The sequence below is a fragment of the Hippopotamus amphibius genome, chromosome X (assembly GCF_030028045.1).
Source record: "Hippopotamus amphibius kiboko isolate mHipAmp2 chromosome X, mHipAmp2.hap2, whole genome shotgun sequence".
Lineage (NCBI taxonomy): Eukaryota > Metazoa > Chordata > Mammalia > Artiodactyla > Hippopotamidae > Hippopotamus > Hippopotamus amphibius.
Window position 1 is genome coordinate 36721990 of NC_080203.1, and position 22569 is coordinate 36744558.

At 35.7% G+C, this 22569-nt stretch overlaps 2 pseudogenes; both read left to right on the top strand.

Annotated features, from left to right (window-relative positions):
- Positions 1-12652: 12652 nt before the first annotated feature.
- On the top strand, positions 12653-17982 carry LOC130841410 (SH3 domain-binding protein 5-like; annotated as a pseudogene).
- Positions 14036-14152, top strand: LOC130842807 (U2 spliceosomal RNA; annotated as a pseudogene).
- Positions 17983-22569: the final 4587 nt, after the last annotated feature.

Below are 22569 nucleotides of genomic sequence, written 5' to 3' on the forward strand. Positions count from 1 at the left end.
TTGTATTAGTGCTCTTTCATGATCTATCCCAAACTTATCTTTCTAGCCTCATCCTAACCACTCCTTCACATTAATCTTATGCTCCAACCAAAACAAAGTATTTATAACTCCCCATACAAAATATATATATATTTTTTACAGCAAGCATTTATTGATTGCCTATAATATGTCAGACACTAATCTAGGTGCTGTGTATACAAAGATGGATGAATCTAAGTTCGTGCCCTCAACAGCTTCCTTTAATCATACTATTTCTGTTATCTTCAATAAAATTCCAATTTTGTCAGTCTGGAAAACTATTAATCCACCTAGATTTAGCTTAAACATGGCTCATCTGCAAAGCCTTTCCTGATCATAACAATTAGAGACAGTTACTCCTTCTTTAGTGTCTACCAATACCATATGCACATTCTTATTTTAACGCTTAAAACGCTACTGCTTTTATTTACTTCTATGTCTTGCTCTCTGAGTAGATTCTGAGTTATATAAGCATATTTTGCATATCTGTGTATCCCTAGCAAGTAGAAGTAATCTCAATTAATGTTCATAAATGAATGAATGAATGAATGAATGATAAAGTCAGTGAATTAGAATAAGACTGCTAAAGTGAGAGAGGAGGAAAGTAGAGAAGAGAGAAAAGGAGGGGAAAAACAAGAAAAAGTCCTCCACAACCTCATTTTGAATCTGTTTTGGGGCCATAATATTTTCAGGGTTGAGAGAAAAGGCAGGACAATAAGGCATTTATTTTGTCATGTCCAAATATTTTACACTGAGCAATTATCTTTATAGTAGGCTTAATTTCAAGGGCTATATTTTGTGGCTACATTTTAATCAGTCAAAAGTGATTCCACATGTCAAGAACTGGAAAGCCTACAAAGTGACCTCATTAAAGTCGATGAGAAATGCCATGTACAGCAATGTTCACATGTGCAATCTTACCTAGAAGCAGCCCAAGCTATAAATCATATCTACCAACTTTAAATTATAGTAAATATTTCGTTCACTGCTATTACATACAGTATCTGTCTGTGTAAAAGCATCGTTCAGGAAGAGATTTAACTCCTGGAATAAACTGGAATATGCTTGATTTCCAGGTGAGTTATTTAGACTCTTTCCTTTTACATGAGTTATTCTGGAAATCTCAGTTCTGTTTTTCTATTTCTTTCAACGGAGTATGCATTTCTTTCCTATTTATATGATTTTTGTTATAATGTTGAGAAATATAAATCCAACTTTAAATATATTTGCATTTAACATGAGGTTAAACGTGTTTCCAATATTATTTTATTTATACTTAGGGAAATACTATTATTCAAAATATAGTAATGAGGAAAGGAAGATCTTTTAGAGTAGTGGAACAAGCAATGGATTGGGCTTTAGGTGACCTAGGCTCCAAACCCTCCTTTCTTAGCTAATTAAGCCAGTTGGTCTTAGGCTAAGTTACTTTCCTTCTGGACTCCAATTTTCTCTTCTGGAAAATTCTGTGCTCAACTAGATCTGAGATGGCAAACTAGAACATCACAGTTTGAATCCTTTACGAGGTGGGTTTTACAAAATATGTTTTGGTCTGTGTAGCATTAAAAAATGAAAACAAAATTTGTAACTATCTTCAGTGATGGATGTTAACTAGACTAATTGTGGTGATCATTTCACAGTATATACAAATATTGAATCATTATGTTGTACACCTGCAACTAATATAATGTTATATGTCAATTATACATCAACAAAAATTAATGAATTGGGAGATTGCGATACCAAATTGTACACTCTAAATATATGCGGTTTATTGTATGTTAAAAAAATTAATTAGAAAGATTCAGGTAAGCTTTCACTCTCAGATTTGCTAAAGTCCCTCTCCTTCCCTCACCTCTCAACTGGTCATGCACAGAGCAAACCCAAAGAAAGATAGCAAAGGCTTTGAGAACTGAACTGCAATATAAAAAAGGCCCAAGGACCAGACCAAACCTTGCTCTGATCTTTTTAATGTCATATACCAGTCCCAGTTCACATCTGTTATATACTCACAGACATGTGAGAAATAAAGTTGTAGCCTTTAGGGTGAATGATCATTAAGATCCCCTTCATATCAAAATGTTGTAAATATTTTTCAGAGAAATTTAGATATTGCTAGTAGGAAGGATATTTAGTCTGTCTCTGGGAAAGTCTATCACTACTTGTGAATTGTTTAATTGGCTTGTGAAGGTAGTTTTGCTATGGTCATTGATTTGAGGCTTAGCTGTCTGACACCTTCTGGAATATTAGTCTTTTTCTTCTGTTTTCTGAAAAGAGGACCCTGTGCATCTACATCTTATATTCTTAAGTTTGGCTTTTATATTCTTGACTGTACTCTCACATGATACACAGTACATGGTCAATAATATTCTGAATAAGTAAATCTGCAACAAGATTCAAGGTAGAACAAATGTTGCCAATAAGTAGAACTTAATTATGGCATAATTTTGATGCACCTCAAATGCACAAACAAATATTTATCCAACTTCTTCAAGTTCAAAGATACAGGATATTTTAAAAGCTAAGTTAAAAAAAAAATAGAAGGGTTAATCCAATCTGAAACCAAAGGAAAGAGAAAATTCTGATAAATCAATTTAGATCACTGTACAATTATGTATTTCCAAATTCCCTGCAGAAACAACTTCTCTGAATTTTAACATTATTCTTTCTGTTTTATTTTTGGAGTTGGGGTAAATTAAATAAACTATCTTAGGGGAGCATTAGTATCTTCTGTAAGATAGAGATTGAAAGCTGACTTTTACTGTGTCTGAGATCTTTCATATATTGGCCAATCAGAAATTATTTGTAGAGTTCAGTTTCAAGGATTTTTGTTAATCTGTGAAATTTATATTTTCTTTTTAATTAAAATTTATAAGGTGCATCTTTTTTTTTTTTTGCAGAAGCCTGGAGTTGAATTTAAACCAAATATAATAAGATTAATTAGCTACTCTTGTTTACTTATACTTTTACTCTTTAAAATAAAGAATAAAAGATGTTGTGAACTTTAACTTAGAATCTTGAATGATCATGTTTGCAGGTAAAACAAATGGGACATAATATGGGTTTTATTGGAATAGTCACTTGAGTAATGGTATCTACTACAATGGACTTTATTTCCATAAACCAGTATATGATGAAAAAAAGCCCAGGCTTATTATATAATTTTACTTTCATGGATACTAAAGATAACTTTTATTAATCTCTCATAATCATCAAAAACCAGTAAGCACACATAGTTGATGATGTGACCATTTGCAGAAATTCCCTGCTAAGAAAAATACATATCATTATATTTGAAAATCAGAATATGATTACCTGTTATTTTATCTGAAATTTCACTATGTCTGCCGATGTGTCTTTTCCATTATGAGATCTCCAGCTTAAAAGAAATTGCATCCTGCCTATAGTCCCATCAGATCACTGAGGATACACTGTATAAACAATTGCTTAGAAAATTATTTTTCTTTTGAAAAACTGATGATAACCTGACAGCTAAAAAGTCACTGCTAACTTTGGAAACAAATTAGCAGAAATTGCTTCTTCTTTCTCTGTCCAGACTGTTGACTGTGATTTACCTTAAGATAAAAAATTCTTATTTTGCTTGTATTCAGGTTGCAATAAAGTGAGGTCTGACCTCTCATTCAGAAGGGAAACTAGAAAGCAGAATGAGAGGTGGAGTTGATGCAAGTTTTCCCTTCTTCAATTTTAGGTACTGATGATTTTTACTAATGAATTGCTGATGGCAAAGATAATTAGATTTCATTCACAAAATAGTAATTTGGAAAAAATGATCAGTCTTTGACGTTTGCTGTTGTTTCGTGTTGCTGTTTGTGGAGTTAATCTACAAAATAACTTTGGCACTTGAAACTAAGATATATGATGCTAATCATCGAGTTGATCTCCCTGTGTTATGCAGCAGCTTCCCACTAGCTATTTTACATTTGGTAGTGTATATATGTCAGTGCTGAGGGTATATGGGGATATATATATAAATACAGCTGATTCACTTTGTTGTACAGCAAAAACTGGCACAACAGTGTAAAGCAATTATACTCCAATAAAGAGCTTAAAAAAAAAGATATATGACACTGGTTCTAGCCGCAATGGCTGCTACATTACAGTGATTACGTCTAATAACTAGACAAAAACAAAAACAAAAAGCCCCGAAATCCCTCCCAACTCTCTGAGAACTCTAAAAAGGCCAATATGGAGGAAGTAGTGTTGGTTTTTCTTCCTTTATCTTCTAGTTTTAGCTTCAGAGCAGGCCAAATCAGTAATTAAATAGCAGGCAGGTTAGCAAATACTCCAAGAGAAAGCTTGTCATTTAGAGACAGAAAAATATCCATTTTCATTTATTTTCCTTTTTTCTCTCATTCATGCCTTAATCCAGTCCCACTTGAGGCACAGAGACTAATGTATGATCACCTAAGATCAGGAGGAAAAGGACATCTCTCTTAATAGAGGAACTGGGCAAAATGTTCCCTGTTATGCAAACAGTAGGGGGGAAACCGCATAAATTGCATATCTCTTTTCTCTTGCCACTTCACCCTAAGTGCAGCCCAATTGGCATGGACCTGCATTGCATCACGAGAAGCTAAAATTTTGAGAGAACTCCCTCTTTCTGGCCAGAAGAATGGGAAAATTGTCCCCTTATAGCTGAAGAGTGTGGGGGGACTCTCCCAGAGGAAAGCGAAGGGGATCACTGTTTCTGAGTATGAACCAACTAAAGGTCAGGGCTGACCCCCAAGCTGTGCATGCATGGAATACACCCCAAAAAAGATAACAGAGCATTTGAAAGCTACCATATAAAAGTTGTCCAAGGTCCAGACCAAACCCTGAATAGCATATGCAAGGAGCACACTGGAACAGAATTGAAAGGCTTTGAAAAATGAACTAACTTTGCAACCACCTTCCTGGCTTTGGAAGGCAAGAAAGAACTGGAGTCTGAACCTTACTAGGTTGATGCCTACTAAAACAACAAGAATAGCAAAAACAATAAAAACAGTAACAACAAATCAGCACCACCAAAGGATTTTAAAAGGAGTAAGAGCCTCATCATAATATTCAAAATGTCCAGGATACCATGCAAAGTTACTCAACATACCAAGAAACATGGAAATCTGACAAAAATCTCAAAAGAAAAGGCAGTCAACAGATGCCAGCTCTGAGATAATCTAGAGGTAAGAATTCTCAAAGACCTTAAAGCAGTTGTTGTTATTATTATATATAATTAACTAAAAGTGAATACTCCTAGAACAAGTGGAAAGTGATTAAATTCTCAACAAAGAAGAAATAAGCTATATAAACAAAAACAAAGAGAAATTTTGACCTTCAAAATATAATATTTGAAGTAAAAAAGGTACTGAATATGCTCAATAACAGAATGGAGATGACAAAGGAAATAGTCAGTGAACTTGAAATTAAATCAATAGAAATTATCCAAACTGAAAAACAGAAAGGGAAAAAACAATGAAAAATTGAACAGAACATCAGGGATTTTTCGAATGACATCAAAACATCTATTACTCATGCCACTGGAGTCCCTGAAAGAGAGGAGAATGAGATTAGCGAAGAAAACAATATTCAAAAAAACCAATGATGAAAACGTCAAAGATGAAGTAAAATTTTTAAATTGTATTTGTAAAGTTCTGTGAATCACAACTAGATAAACTTAGAGAAAATCATGTTCAGACATATCATAAACTGAATTCCAAAGGTAAAGAAAAAAATTTATTTCCTACATATAAGGAAACAACAATTGGAATAATTGCAGATTTCTCATCAGAAACCACAGAGGCTATAAGACACTGGAATATCTTTAAAACACTAAAGGAAAAAGAACTGTCAATGCAGAATTATATAACCAATGATAATAAACTTCAAGAACGAAAGGCAAAATAAAGGCATTTTCAGATGAAGAAAAACTAAGAGAATTCAAGACTGGTATACCTACTCTAAAAGAGTGCCAAGGATCTTTTTTCAGGTTGTAGGAAATGATGCCAGAAGTAAACTTAGAGCATGAGTATTAAAGGAAGAGTAACACCCATGGTAAATATCTGGGTAAAACAAATGATCTTTCTCCTCTTAAGGTCTTTACAATATGTATGACTTGAATGAAAAATTTTAAATTTTCTGGGAAACATTTTAATGTACATTGATATATATGACAACTGTAACATAACGGGGAGAGATTAAATGGACCTATGTGGTTATAAGTCACTTTACATAATCTAAGTAGACTTTGAGAATGCATATTAAAATGTGTAGTGAAACTCCTAAAAAATAGAGATAAATAAAAGCCAATAGATAAAATAACATGAAATATTAACATATCCAAATAATAAAAAAACACTAATTAATGAATGAATTAATCAAGATACTGTGGTTTTAGTGAAAGATTAGATACACAGATCAATGCCACAAAATATAAAGTCCTGAAATAGATATATATGTATATGGTCTATTGATTTTTGCCAAAGATGCAAAAGCAATTCAGCGGTGAAAGGATAGTGTGTTCATCCAAATGCAAAAAAAATTCATCATGTATATTTTACCCTTTATACAAAAATTAACTCAAAATGGCTCATAGACCAAAACATAAATACTAAAATTATAAAACTTTTCGAAAAAAACAAGGGAGGAAATCTTTGTGACCTTGAGTTAGGCAAACATTTCTTAAGTATGAAATTAGGAGCATGACCCATTAAAGAAAAAAATTGATGAATTGGACTTAAATTTAAAACTTTGTTGTGGGAAAGACACTATAAAGAGAATATAAAGACAAGCTAAGAATAGGAAGAAAACATTTTCAAATCGCATATTGACAAAGGACTTTTACCCAAATGTATGGAGGACACTGAAAATTTGGTTATAAGAAAACATACAACCCAGTGAAAAAAAATGGACAAATTACCTGAACTGACACTTCACATCAATATACAAACAAAATGACAAACAAGCACATAAAAAGATGTATGTATGGGGTATGTATAGTTTAATAAACCCTCAAGTTCCTGTAATTTTATGTAAAATTCTCATCCATTGAATACCACATGTATTTTAAGACTACAATTGACCAATAAATATAAGACTTGGAAAAAAAGAAAAAGGGTGATCTGGCAGTGGCAAGTTACACATCATGGAAAGTATGATCCAAGCTGTAATGAAGAATGGTAGCTTTTTTTTTTTCTTTTCTGCCCAGCGTATTTCATCATTCCCTTCTTCTTGTAACAATCTTCTCTGTCTTTTGGGAAATAGTAACTGCCTCATTTAGGCCAATCACATAACATACTCCCTTGGGTTCACTGATTGTTCTGTGATTAATTCCACAAATTATATTCAGATCTGTGTGCAAAGTTCTTCTGTGCCATTGGGTTTACAATGCTGGGTTGATGTTCACCTGAATCTATCAGTAAACAGCATTCCAAGCTACATGACACAAGCCTATCTGCAGTAAGAGAGAATGAGACAAACAACTAAGAGAAAAAAAAGATCTGGATGTTTGAGCGAGGGCAAGGAGGGAGAGGGCTGATGACATCATTTGACATGAACCAATAATTCCCCTTTTAAACTTATGATTGATTGGGTCAGGTCCTTGTAACTTTCAAGGAAACAAATATGCCAATAGCACACTTAAAATCAACATTACAAGCAGCAAAATGGCAAAATTCATATCGCTCAAAACTGATCACATCATAGAGAGGAACACAACCTTTAGCAATTGTCAAAATATAGCATATAGAGACAAAGAAAACAATGAAAAGGTGATAAGTGTAGAAGAGAGATGAGTGAAATAACCCAAGACACAGAGGTATTTCTAAAGATGAAATAGGAATAATTGTAATAGGAGAAAGATAAATGTTATAAATTTTTTTAGAGTGAGTTTAATAAAAAGACAGATGGTAATTCTTCCAGTGCCCAAGGAAGGCCAGAAGTACTCTCAGGAGTTGGTGAATAAATATCATATCTCTTTCAACCCACAAGTGAGATAATTCTGAAATGTTTTTTGAACTTTTCTGAGATTTTACCTGTGGAAACAAGCTTCAGTTGCTCACTGTGGTAGCTAGTTTACTAAACCACATCACTTCTACTGGCTGCCTTCCCTTTCCACAAGCACTCCCCTATTGTTGTCTCTGGTACCTACCAAATAATCTACTTACACTCAAATCCTTATATCAAGGTTTGCTTTAAGAGGAGGCTGCAAAGTAAGACAGCTAATCCTTTTGTTTCTTGTTTTACTAATAAAATAAAATCAATCAGAAAGGTGTTCCACATACTCTCTCCTTCATATTTACCATCCTAGCTGCAGAAGACCTCTGTATGGTTCTCTATGTGATACACTGAATAACTAAAAGGGGGGTGATCAATATGAGGTCAATTCTCAGATCTCATATTGTTTGACATATAAGAAGCCTTTAATATGTTTGGTAACTCTCTCCTTTAGCAAAAAACTTTCGTTATTTAGCTTCCCAGATATCACACTCCATGGATTTTCTTTCTACCTCACTAGCTGCTACTGCACAGTTATAAACACTGAACACTTCAGAACTCAATTGTTTGTCATCTTATATTCTCTGTCCATACTCAGTCACTTGGTCATCTTTAACAGATTCATCACATTAATCTTCATCTACATCATATACATTCAGCCCAAACCACTGACTCTAATTTTACACTATCTTATCCAGTTATTTTCTGGATATCAACCCCTCAGTGTTAAATGTAAAACGAACACTAGATCTACCCTTCAAAATGAGTTCCATACACAATATTCCACACCTCAAAAAATGGTATCCCCATTATTCCAGTTACTCAGGCCAATCCTAGCGTGGTTCTTGACTTTTACTTTCTTTTACATCCCCACATTGTCCTTCAGCAAGTTATGTTAATTCTGCCTTTAAAATATATCCAAAATACAGTTGTTTGTAGATATTTTACCCATGGCTAAATTGTTTGCTAATCTATGAAATGTATATTGCATTTATGCTCATTTCTGAGGTGTTCTACAAATAGTATTGACTACACTTATTTGAATCATCAAATCTTCAATGAAACTGGTCTATTTTTGGAAAAGGTACCTGTTTGAATATATGTCAAAAAGGAAAGCGTAATAAAATTTCAAAGCTTCAAAATGTCATTTAAACTCCTGGGGAGAGAATATAATTTTAAACTCCACTTTCTCACTTTGGACTTAAAATTATTACACTAATGGGAATCTAACTTCCTCACATGTTGAGTAACAAAATCAAGAGGCTGCTGACAATGCTTACCTTATCTCTGAATTGGGAGTAGAAGTTAAAAGAGAATCGTTTCTTTTTTCTTTATATATAAGTTTGTTATGTTTCAAATGCTAATTATATACATGCATTACTTTCATAATTAAAAAGTGAATAAAGCCATTTAAACCATCTTTGCAAAGGAGTTCTATTTAGGAAGAGATTGCACTAAAAGATATAAATAATTATTACAAAGAAACTTATATAGATAGTGTTGTTCTAGTGGAATAATTGATTGAAAGGCCAATGAAATATAATAGAAATAACAAGAAAAAGTCTTAGTAGTTAAAATAATTTAGAACATGACAAACGCATAGTATAATGATTAAGAGCACAGATTCTAAAGTTTGAATACTTGGTCAAAGTTCTGAATATGCTCCTTATTATCTGTGTGACGTTAGGCAAGTTACTAAATCTCTCTACATATCAGTTTCTTCATCAGTAAGAGAGGGATGATAATAGCACTTAACTCATAGGATAATTGGGAGGAGTAAATGAATTATATAGGTATAAGACTTAGAACAGTGACTATCAAATAACAAGCATTATATTGGGTTGGCCAAAGAGCTCGTTTGGGTTTTTGTAAGCTGTTATGGGAAAACCAGAACGAACTTTTTGGCCCACCCAATATAAGATTTAGCTATTATTAACAGAAGTCAGAGGCATATATATATATAAAAATTATATATGTATATCACTATGTAGTGCAAGCAATTCTGAAATTATGTCTAAAATAGGATAGAGCAAGTAGGTAACATACCAAACATGAGATTCAGATAGTGATAATTTCTCAGTTTTATTGATTTTACTGTAGCTACATAAGATTTTAATATTTGAAGAAGGGAAAGGGTTTACAGGAATTCTGTGTAAAGATTTTGCAAGTGAATTTGTAAATCAAATGAATGATACAGCAATAAATAATATTGAGTCATGTTAGCTATTTGAGTAAAAAATACTTATATCATGACTGCTTATTACAAAATGAAATGTATTCTAGATGAAAGAAAGAGGTTTTATGTATGTTTCTAAAACATTGGAAGAACATATAGGAGAATAACTATATGACCTCTGGATTGAGAAATGTTCTATATGGATACAACCAGTACAAGAAACCAAAAATAAATATAGATATTACTTCATAAAAAATAAATATTCTATAAAGATATCATAATAATAAAAGACAGTATACAAATTGGGTTCAACATTTTTATCAAAATGTTAGAAAAAGAATTAATATTTAGGCAGCATATAAAGGTTTCCTACAAAACAATAATGGAGTTCCTATCATCCCAAAATAACAGAAAGTTGGTGTGGCTAAAATATGTCTAACAAATAGACTTTAAGGTAAAAAGCATTACTAGAATAGGTGATTTCATGATAATAAGTGATTCAGCTAACCAGAAAGATATAACAGCATTACACTTGTATGCTGCTAATGATAAAAATCTCAAAATGTATCAAGCAAAAACTGACAGAAATTCAGAGAAATAAAATACTTTACAACTATAATAGGAGACTTTATCATACCTCTCTTAGTAATTAATAATATGAGGAGATAAAAATTTGAAGAAACTTTAAAATTGGAAAGAAATAAGTTGATGTAATTAACACACAAGAATATTTAGGGAAACAATTGTGGAGTGAATATTCTTTCAAATATACACATAGGCTTTATGAAAACTGAACATTACCAGCATCAGAGAGCCAGTCTTAACAAATGCCAAAAATGCCAAAAATAATAGAGTATATCTATAATAAAAAATTAGGCCAGAAATCAATAACTAATACATGTATATGGACAAGTTAAGAAATACACTTCTAAGTAATCAGTTGGTTAAGGATGAAAGAATAATGAAAGTAAGGAAATATTTTGGACTGACTAAAATAAATACTACATATCCAAACTTGGGATATATAGCTTAAACACTACATACAGATAAATATACAAATCTAAAAGGAGAAAGGCTAAAATTCATTATCTAAGGATACAATTTAAGAAGTGAGAAAAAATGAAGATACTTCCTGTTTGCTGCTTCTCTTGGCCCGTGGTTATCTCTGCCCTTCAGTCCTCTTTTGAGGAAAGTTATATATGTATGGGTATCATGGATCTCTTATAAAAATGTACTTCTTCTTGTAGGATAGCATCAAAAGTTTGAAAAGTACTGGTCTAGTCGCTGAGTTGGAAAGTGGCATGGCAAACTAAGTACCTAGACCAGCCTTTCTGCTGAGAACAACCTAAAATGCTGGACAAAATGCACTGATGCTCTGGCACAAAAGTAGAGAATATTTAGACTGAACACTAATTGGAAACCCAATGAGTTCATTTTAAGAAGTTGTTTTTGGCAGGAATCAAGATGGCGGAGCAGAAGGATGTGGAGCTCACCTCCTCCCACAAACACATCAAAAATATATCTACATGTGGAACAATTCTCACAGAAAACTGGAAAGTGGCAGAAGAATTCTTATATTGTACAAACAAAGCTGTAAGAAAGATCCCCATGTAAATGGTGGAATAGAAAGAAAAAGGCATTGGGTTGGGATCTGTACAGAAGAGAAGGTCTGCATGGGTGGACCTTCGCCCTGGGGAGTGAGCCGGTTGAGACACAATCTGGGCACCCCAATCCTAGTGTCCTGTGCAGAGCAAACAAGTCTTCTTGCCTGCTGGGAAGTCTGCTGAAATATACAGTTGGGCTGAAGAAGCCTAGAATACTTGCGAGGAGTGTGCACGTGCTGGCTTGCCAACAGTCAGTGCAGAGAAAGCCATGCACTGGCAGCTGCCACTTCACCACACTTTCCAATCCAAAGAGGCAAACACCCCAGCCCTGCTCCCTCCACACCACAACCTGGCAAAAGATCTGAACAAAGACTCCATCTAGCTATGCAGAGAAAGAACAGGGCATGTGAGGTGTGATGTGGGTGGAGCTGTGGAGGCCATTGTTGGTACATGCATGGGGTGGTGCCACAAAAGCCTGCAGATGCTAAGAGCTGGATCTAAGGCAGACCAGGACCTAGGAGAGGACTCAGTCTAGCTATGGAGAGACAGCCTGAAGGGCCTGGGGTGTGGTCCCCGTGGAGCAGCAATGGCCATTTGCAGCCTGCTCAGGAATATGAAGTGGTTCAAATCCCAGTGAGAGCAGCTCTGCCCAGTCCACACCATAGCTTAGCTTTAGATCTGAGGAAGACAGTTCCTGGGAGAAGACTGCCACAGAGGCAGCCCACATCTCAGGCAGCAAGCAGCACAGCCACCTCAATTCCTACAGTCACGACACCCCAACCCTAAGCCCCAGCTTGCTTCACACCACAGCTTTGTACTAGATCTGGGACAAACACAACAGAGAAAAGGATGCAACCTTAGGCTGCTAATGAGTGGAACTGCAGATGCCTACACAGGTGATGCATAGGTCCTTTGTGACCACACAGGCCTCAGTTGCTTCAGAAATCACCTGCTTTGGGTCAGGGCAAGCACCAAAGGGCAATGGTGCCTGACTGAACCTGACCCTCAGGGCTTCTACTCCAACAACTGGGGAACAGACCCTACCCCTGACAGGGCAGGGATAGCCACAGAGCAAAGAGGAAGCCACACCCAACATCCACTGCAGGCTTTAGACACCACAACACCAATCACACCCCCTATCAAGGGGATAACGGCCAGCACACCCCGAGGAAAGATGCAGCTGGCAGCCATACCAAAACCAGCCCTTGCACCAAAAACACTGGACACACAGTCTACACAGGGATGTTCCCACATAAAAACACCCCTTTGAGACTACAATAGATAACTGTTTCTCCTAGAATGAAAAGACAGAGGATCTACTTCCAATTAAAAGAACAAGAGGGGACTTCCCTGGTGGCACAGTGGTTAAGAATCTGCTTGCCAATGTTGGGGACACGGGTTTGATCCCTGGCCCAGGAAGATCCCACATGCCGCAGAGTGACTAACCCCGTGTGCCACAACTACTGAACCGGTGCTCTACAGCCTGCGAGCCACAACTACTGAGCCTGTGTGCTGCAACTACTGAAGCCTGAGCACCTAGAGCCCGTGCTCCACAACAAGAGAAGCCACTGCAATGAGAAGCCCGCGCATCACAACGAAGAGTAGCCCTCACTTGCCACAACTAGAGAAAGCCTATGCACAGCAACAAAGACCCAAAGCAGCCAAAAATTTAAAAAACCCAAAAAACAGAAAACAACCAAGAGAAATCCGTTAAAGAACAAATAATGAAATAGAGCTGACCAATCTACTAGAACCTGAGTTGAAAAACAAAATCAACAAACCTCTAGTCATGCTTATCAAGAAGAATTTTCCAAATAAATAAAACTAAAAGTTTAAAAATAAAGTTAGAAAAAGATCAACATAGTATATCCAAAGTAAACAAAAGCAGTTAAATAACAAAAATAAGAAATTAATGATATTAAAAATCTAATAAAGAGATCAACAAAGCCAAACTTTTAAATATAGCAATAACATTTAGAAACTTCTGGCAGTCTAATGGAGAGAAAAAGGGAGTACAGAGACAGACACAGAAAACTTAGTAATCACATATTGGACTGCAGCATAGGTAGAGAGTTCACAATTACCAAGTGGTTATACAATTTAAAAGAATGGCAAATACAGTCCACCCAATGGGAGAAAATGATGCAGTATATATAACCGAAAAAGATTCATTATCCATGGCATATAAAGTATCAATATTTCTACAAATCTATAAAATAAATATAAACAACCTAATAGAGATAAAAGGTCAATTGCTTCTCGGCCTTTTGGCTAAGATCAAGTGTAGTATCTGTTCTTATCAGTTTAATAGAGATAAAAGGTCAAAAGACTTGAACAGGCATTTCAGGAATAGAGAAAAGAAATCGACAATAAAATGCTATCAATAGATGCATACACTTATTAAATAACCTGGAAAGTATATATGGAAATCCTCCCATTTCACACCCACCATATAAGCAAATATTAAAAATCTGACATTGCTGTTGATTTGTGAGGATGTAGAATTTCCAGAATGCGAATGCAGTGCTTGTGGGAGTATAAATTATTAGAACCATTTTGGAAAAAATGATATTTAACGTTATCTAGTAAAGTTAATGATGCACATATCTTTTGATGTAACAATTCCATTTGTAGATCGAGACCTTAAAGAAACGCACATGTAAAGACAATGTGGCATGCTGAAGAACATGCATAGCAGTGATGTTAGAAACAAAACCCTGGAGACATCCAAATTTACATCAAGAGCAACACTGATAAATTCTAAAGTATTCATACAATGGAAAACAACATAGCAGTGAAATTGAAAGTCATTTGTCTCAATGTGGGTGAATCTCAAAAAGTTGAATGAACAAAGAGAGTTGCAGAAGAATACATACAGTCTGATCCTATTTCTACAATTTACATACCTGAAAAATTAAAGAGTATAATGTTTTGGGATACATATCCAGGTGGTAAAATTAAAATAAAAATCAAAGCAATTGTGAACAATATTTAGAACAGCCATTACCTCTGAGAGAGAAGGAGAGAGAGGGGTATGACCAAAGGGTACAGAAAAGGATTCAAAGGTACTCATAACTTAATAATATTGTATCCTGTGTGTTGGGTAAACAGTGCTCTTTCAGAGTTTTTTTTTTCATAAATTATAAGTAATAAAATGTTTCACACATTTCATACTAAAATACAAATAGAGCATTATAAAATGTATTATCTGAAATTGTCCAGAGTTCACTTCAAATTTCTCAGTGTCTGGTAGATACTGTTTACTAGCAAGGCCATATTAAAGGAATACCAGAAAATTAAAAGATTATTGTATGAGGTGATTCTAAAGTGACTTTGATTCACCCTCCTTCAGCTAATATGTTCATCTGTTAGGCTCATTTAATAAGATATATCTGTAATTACCATGCATGAGCTGTTGATTCCAAGTTGAAAAGGAAGATGACACTGGCTATACTGTGTTCCGTACAAGTAGCCATCTACATGCTTTTTCCTTTTCATTCTGACCTAAATGGAAATTTTGTTTGAGATGAATTTTCTTTTTGATTAAGGATAAAATGTTATTGTCACAAAATCACTGAACCAGAACTGTTAAGGATCCAATCATAGAGATGCTAAGTAAAAGCTATATTTATTTGATATGCTCGTTTTCTCTGTATATTTCAAGGCATGTCTAAGTAACTTCACCAATAATTACCACCCGTGATTAAGAACCACTTACTTTTTCCCTGTGAGCTTAAATCGAGTTTAAAAAAGATATTATGCAAGAAAAAATCCCCTAGAAGCTGCTCCTGAAAATTAACTTTGGTGATTCTGAGATCCTTTGAGATGCTAAACTACAACAATAAACTCTAAAAGCATGCCTCTAAATTCCCCCACTAATATACCTGAGATTAAATCAAATGAATCATGCTTTCCCTGATATTTATATTATTTTAGTAAGGTTAATCTTTAAGCAGAAAAGAATTAGTGATGTTTGTTGCTTCTATCATTTCTATGAAATAATCATTTTCAGAGCTTGAAGATGGGCCTTGCCATTTACAAAATCCTGTCTGATTTAATGAAATGGTATTTCTAATATTGCTATTTCTGATATTGAGTTCTACACACAGTAAAATAAAGTTGCTTTCTTTTAAAACACTCCAAATATCAAATAAAGAAGTCCAATTTCCAATCTGTTATAAATTTGAAACTAATTTAGCAGGAAACAAGAAGTCAGATTGTAATGTAGTGAGGGAAAGAAAAGAAATTACTAATATGAGCAAATTAGAATAAAGAAGGTATTTATATACTTCAAGACTCTTTTGCCATCTTCTAATCAGGCTATGGAAGAATTTCAGATATCTCTTGGGTAGTCCTTTCTCCCTAATATCCATAATTTTGTCTCCCATCCAGTCTACATATTATTTCATTCAGCACGTGTAGGAACGTAAACATCATGTGTATCTTACGGCTTGTCAATGTATCGTGTTGACATTAAAAATCAATCTTTGGTGATAGAAATTAGAATAGTATTTGTCTGCATGGTGGTAGAGGGTAGCAGGGGAAGGGTACTGACTGGAAATATTTGTGAGGGACTTTTTTGGGGGTAATGGAAATGTTCTTTATTTGATCTAGGACATATATCTTTGTAAATATTAATTGATCTGTACACTTAAGATTTGCGTATTTCACTCTACATAAATTTACCCTCAGTAACATATTAGCAAAAAAAAAAAAAGACAGAGAGAGAGAGAGAGAGAATATAAATTAGATAGTATCTTGATTCATGGTTTCCTTTCAAATTTAGAATAAAATCCAAATACCTTACCATGGTTTGTGAAATTCTAGGTAATCTCGTTCCTATATGTCTGTCCATCTTCCTTTCCTGACACTTTTTTTCTTTTTTGGCTTACTTTGTTTTTGCCCTGTGGTTCTTGCTGTTTTTAAAACTACACACCAAGCCAGCAGTGCCTCCTGATAGCTGCGGCTGGGGCTGAGCCTGCGGCCGCCACCCCTACAGTTCCTCCAAAGGGGAACTCGGACTCTGGACTCTGAGGAATAGAAGGAGGGGATGGAGCCGGGGTGGGAGGAGGAGGAAGAGGGAAGAGGTGGATCCGCTAATCCAGGGAGCACCAAAGACACTGAATCAATCAACAGGTGATATCAACAGACAGGAGACTGAACTTGAGGACATTTGTCACAAGTTCCACTCTTCTGGTAGAAGTGACGGTGAAACTGGACAAGCTGGTGAAGAAACTCAGCAAAGCTGTGGAAGATCTGAAGCCCTACTGGGGGGCATGGAGGGTGTCAAGGCTGGCTCAGCTGTAAGCTCTGAGTACCACACAGGACTTCCTGAGCCACCAAGGGGACCATCTCACTGGCCGAGCAGTAGCTGCTGGAGGATGACAAGTGGCAGTCCAACTCGGCTTCGCAGGAGATGCTGAATCAGCCACCCAGAGGGTCATAGAGGTGGAGCTGACCAAGCCTGAGGAGTTAGCTGGAGCACAAGGAGCCTGTGACCAGGTACAACACAGCCAGGGGCCACATGCGGCAGCTGGAGAACAAACTGAAGAAGATGGGGATGACCTACAGGCCAAGCTGGCCTGGTAAAGGGCAAGTACAGGATGCCCCTGAGGAACCTGGAGACCATCTCTGACGAGATCCACTAGCAGTAGCACGCCAGCGCTACTGGGACCTCATGGCCACAGTGTCACAACCAAGGGTGGCAGCGCAGTGGCAAAGAACCTGTTGAGGCTCAAGCCTGAGTTGGATGCCGTTTCTGTGGTCTCTGAGGCCTTTGAAGATGACAATTCTAGCACCTTTCTGTCTGAAAATGACTTGGAAACCCAGTGTATGCCCAGCTTCAGCTCAGGATCCATGAGCTAGCCTGAGATGCCCCACCAGTTCCCCACAGCTAAGGCCTGGCAGCCTGGATCCGTCCAGCCCCATGTTGGACAGACTTCATGATGATGTTCCCAGTGCTGGGCGAATGCAGTGGGACCTCTTCCCCTGAATGTGAGGTAGAGTGAGAAGACAGGGCAAAGGAGGCAGGGAATGAAACAAGTGACAAAGCCAACAACTGGAACCTCAGCAACAGCAGTACGGTGGCAAGATCTAAAGCAGCCCCTCCCCGAGGATGAACTACTGCAACTGTCCCTCCAGTGCTCAAAAGGCAGAGAGGGGATCATCCCTGACATACATATGGTACAGATAGGCTGATCCATCACAGCTCTGGCCCAAGTGTATATCAGTATTTATACATGAAACTGTATGGAAAACATTGGGCTACTTATCATTTAATATGCATGTAAGTCCCCTACATACCAACGAATTCCCTTCCAAGTATGCAGTTCAGAAATCCAAGTTGTTTATAAGTCCAACAAAGTTAGCCTAGGTACCCAACTAACAATCAGCTATATAGTACTGTACTGTAATAGATTTATAATACTTTTCACACAAATAGTACATAAAAAAACAAACACAAAAAAGAAAACGTTTTAAATCTTACAGTACAGTACCTTGAAAAGTACAGTGCAGTATCAGCTACATCACCACTGCTTTTATGCTTGCTTAGACATCCTGGGCTTGAAATAAAGATACTGTACTATTGTACTACTGTACTCTATACAGTAATGTACAGTAAAGTACACAAAAACACAACCACTTGTAGAGGATGGACGCACATGACAATGTACGCCAGACGTGAACTAACATGATTGGACATGTGAACGCACATTTGCATCTTTGAAAGTTCGCAACTTGAAGGTTCGTATGTAGGGGTCTTACTGTATGCCAAATCTTAAGCGTTTCCTCTGAACTGCAGTAGTGAAGCTTCAGTGACCTTGAGAGGTATGAGACACTGATGAAAGAAACAGAAGATGACACAGATAGCAAGATATACCTCGTTCTTGGATTGGAAGAATCAATATTGTTAAAATGAGTATATTACACAAGGCAATCTACAGATTCAGTGCAATCCCTATCAAATTACCAATGGCATTTTTCACAGAACTAGGATACCGGATTCTTATTTGGTAGTTTATTTCTTTCAACACTTTAAATATTTTACTGTACTCTCTCTTCTTGCTTTCTTGGTCTCTAATGAGCAACCTTCTGAAATTCTTGTCTATAGAAATATCATGTCTCCTCTTCCCCTTCACCCCAGCCAACTTCTTTCAAGTTGTGCTCTTTGTATCTGCTTTTCTGAGTTTTAAATATGATATATCTATGCCTGGTACTTTTGGCATTTATTCTTCTTGGTATTGTCTGAGACTTCTTGGTCTTCAGTTTGGTGTCTATCATTAATTTGAGTTACAATTATGTCAAATATTTCTTCTGTTATATTCTCTCTTCTCATTTTTGGCATTCTAATGATGCATATGTCACATCTTTTAAAATTGTCCCATATGTCTTGGATGTTCTGTTTCTCAATTCTTTTTTTATTTGTATTTCAGTTTAGGACATTTCTATTGACATATCTTAAAGCACACTGATTATTTCCTCAGCTGTTTCCAGTCTACTGATGAGCTCATCAAAGGCATTATTCATTTCTGTTACAGTGATTTTGGTTTATGACATTTCCTTTGGATTCTCTCTTAGATTTTATATATCTCTGCTTGCATTATCCATCTGTTCTTGCATGCTGTCTATTTTTTTCCATTATGGCCATTAACATATTAATCATAAGTATTTAAAATTCTCTATATGATAATTTCAATGTCTCTGTCCTATGTGAATCTACTTCTGATACTTGCTTTGTCTCTTCAGACTATGGTTTTTACTTGCCTCTCAATATGCTTTGTAGTTTTTGGTTGAAAGCTGGGTATAATGTTTTAAGTAATAGGAACTTAGGTAAATAAGCCTCTAGTGTGAGGATAGGTGGTAATGTGACTAGAAATTGCAGTTTAAAATTTATTGTAGTTATAGGTGCCAAAGGCTTTGAATTTCTCTACTGTCCTTATTTTCATCACCCCTCTTGCCTTGGTCTTTCCTAAGTAACCTTCCTTATAGCGATTCTGTGTCTTTCAGCTCTTTCAGCTCTAATTCAATATTATTATACTAGATCCCTGCCAGTATGGTGGTATGGTATGGGAAAGTAGACAGATTCTATAATGTTGCAATTAAATCTGTTTTTAGTGGGCCTGTGTCTTTGGCCTGTTACCTTTCAAGGGTTTTTTATTGTAAAAAATATTTTATTTCTTTCACCACCAAGTATAAGTGAGACAGGAAGGCAAGGTTCTGGTAAAGCCTGGAGAGTAGGCCTTTGTTATGCAGAATGCTCTGAGGCATTTTACAAGGCTTTTTCTTTCCCTTTTCCTTCCAGAGCCTGGAGGAAGTCTTCCTTGGATCTTCACTGTGAGACATAAAGCCCACAAAACTGTGGGTGCTCCTGTAAAACTGCGGGTGCTCCTGTAAAACTGCAGCTACAAGAAGTATCTCATTCTCACACTATACCATAAACAGTCTCTAGTCATTCATCCAAATTACCACCTAAGTGTTTTCTGAGTTTATGGCCACAGCAGCTTTCACTCCAGGTAAGCACATCTCTGCTTTAAGTCTCTGGATTCACCTTTCACTCCAGGTTTGGGGCTAGCATTTGCTCTGCGAATTCATTTGTATGATGAGTTCAAGAAATGTAATTCATTTTAAGTTTTTCTAGCATTTTCTTGTTTGCATGTTAGGGCTGAAACCAGAAGTCTCCCTCAGGTCAATTTCAATGGCAACTTAATGAAGCAACATCATCATCTGTAATGGGCTACCTTTATATTTTACTGCCTCATGTCCATCTATTGCAGATGGTGGGGACTAGAAAGATGTCTTTAAATCAATTCTCCCATTTCTCCCTTATCTTCCTCCCTTCTGGTATATATATTAATGATTTCATCTAGTTTGAGATTTCAATCTCTATTAAACTGAACAGTATAATTCAATCTATATTATGCTAAAAATTTTAGCACCAAAGACTGACTCAATATTTAATAAAATGCCCATATTTTATTATGAACTCTGTTCACTAAAATACAACATATAATTACAGCTAAGGTGAAAAATTATAAATTTGTAAATAGCACAAATTGACTCTGCTATTTAATAATTTTTTTAGCACTGTAACAAATATAGAGCTGATGCTCCCTGTCCATTTTTCTAGTTTCAATTCTCCCACATTAAATTATGTTCACTACCTTATCTTTGTTTTTTACATTTACTATTGAGATTTAAAAAATTAATATTATAGTATGATTTAAATGAAATAAAATGTTTTGAAGAAAGAACACTAATAACTCAGCTGTAAAATCAATGACAGTGTTTTACCTGATATAGACAAAGAATGGGACAGGTGAAATTATATCCCGCTGGTTTTCTCAGGCCTTGTGCCAAATATTTGCATACAGATATGAGTAGAGGTAGAATTCTTTCATTTTAGTGATGGCAGAAGGTCACAACAAATTATAATACTTTTAGTCCTAAGATATGTAGTTGGTGGCATAAAAGATCCCCCCCCCAAATAATCATACATAAGAATGAACTAAAAACATAGGAAGAGCAGGTAGCTGCCTCAAATATGAAATTAGAGGAGTACTTCCAAAAAATGCACAAAATATCTCTATTCATCCTTTGCAAGCTTACTACCACTGATTTTAGGGATTTTATTGTAAAGAATCCCAAGTGAAGTAATTATCATTTGATCATGAAATGGATAAGCCTGAGCCACTCGCTTCTTGATTCTTTCTCCAGGGCTGGTATCTGTGTAAGTTGGTAGGGTTGTGCTATTTGTTACAGTACAGTATTGTTATCTATAGTCACCATGCTATACATTATATGTCCAAAACTTATTCCTCTTTCATAACTGAAACTTTGTATGCATTGACCAACAACCCCACATTTCACCCTCCCCCAGGTCCTTGTAACCACTTCTACTCTCTGTTTCTATGACTCTATTTGACACTGCATGTAAGTGAGATCATACATTTCTCTTTCTGTATCTGGATTATTTCACTAAGCATATTCTCTAGCTCCATCAACGTTGTCCCAAATGGCAGAATTACATTATTTTTTAAGGCTAAATACTCCATTGCATATGGATACCAATTTTCTTAGTTCATTAATTGGTTGATGGACATTTAGGTTGTTTACATATTTTAGCTATTGTGAATAATGTTGCAATGAACATGGAAGTACAGAATATTCTTTGAGATCCTGATTTCAATCCCACTGTATAAATACCAAAAGTGGGACTGCTGTGACATTTAATTATTCTATTTAAATAATTTCGAGGAAAAGCCATACTGTTGTCCACAGTGGCTATAACAATTTATACTCCCACCAATAGTGTACCTGGGTTCACTTTCCTCCACATGCTCTCCACACTTTTATCTTTTGTTTTTTTGATGCTATTTATTATAAAAGGTGTGAGGTGATGTCTCATTGTGACTTTAATTTGTATTTAATCTGATGGTGATAATGTTGAGCAACATATACATGTTGACTCTGTATGTCTTCTTTGGAGAAATGTCTATTCAGGTCCTTCATCCATTTTTTAATTGAATTATTTGTTTTTTACTATTGAGTTATGAGTTCCTTGTATATTTTAAATATCAACTTCTTATCAGATATATGGTTTTCCAAAATTTTCTTGAATTCTATACGTTGCCTTTTTATTTTGTTGATTGTCTCTCTGGCTGTATAAAAGTGTTTTAATTGATGTAGTCCTTAGCCATTTTTGGTCTGCTTTCCTATGCATTTGGTGTCATATCCAAAAAAATTGATGCTAAGACCAAAGCCAAAGAGCTTTGTCCCCATATTTTC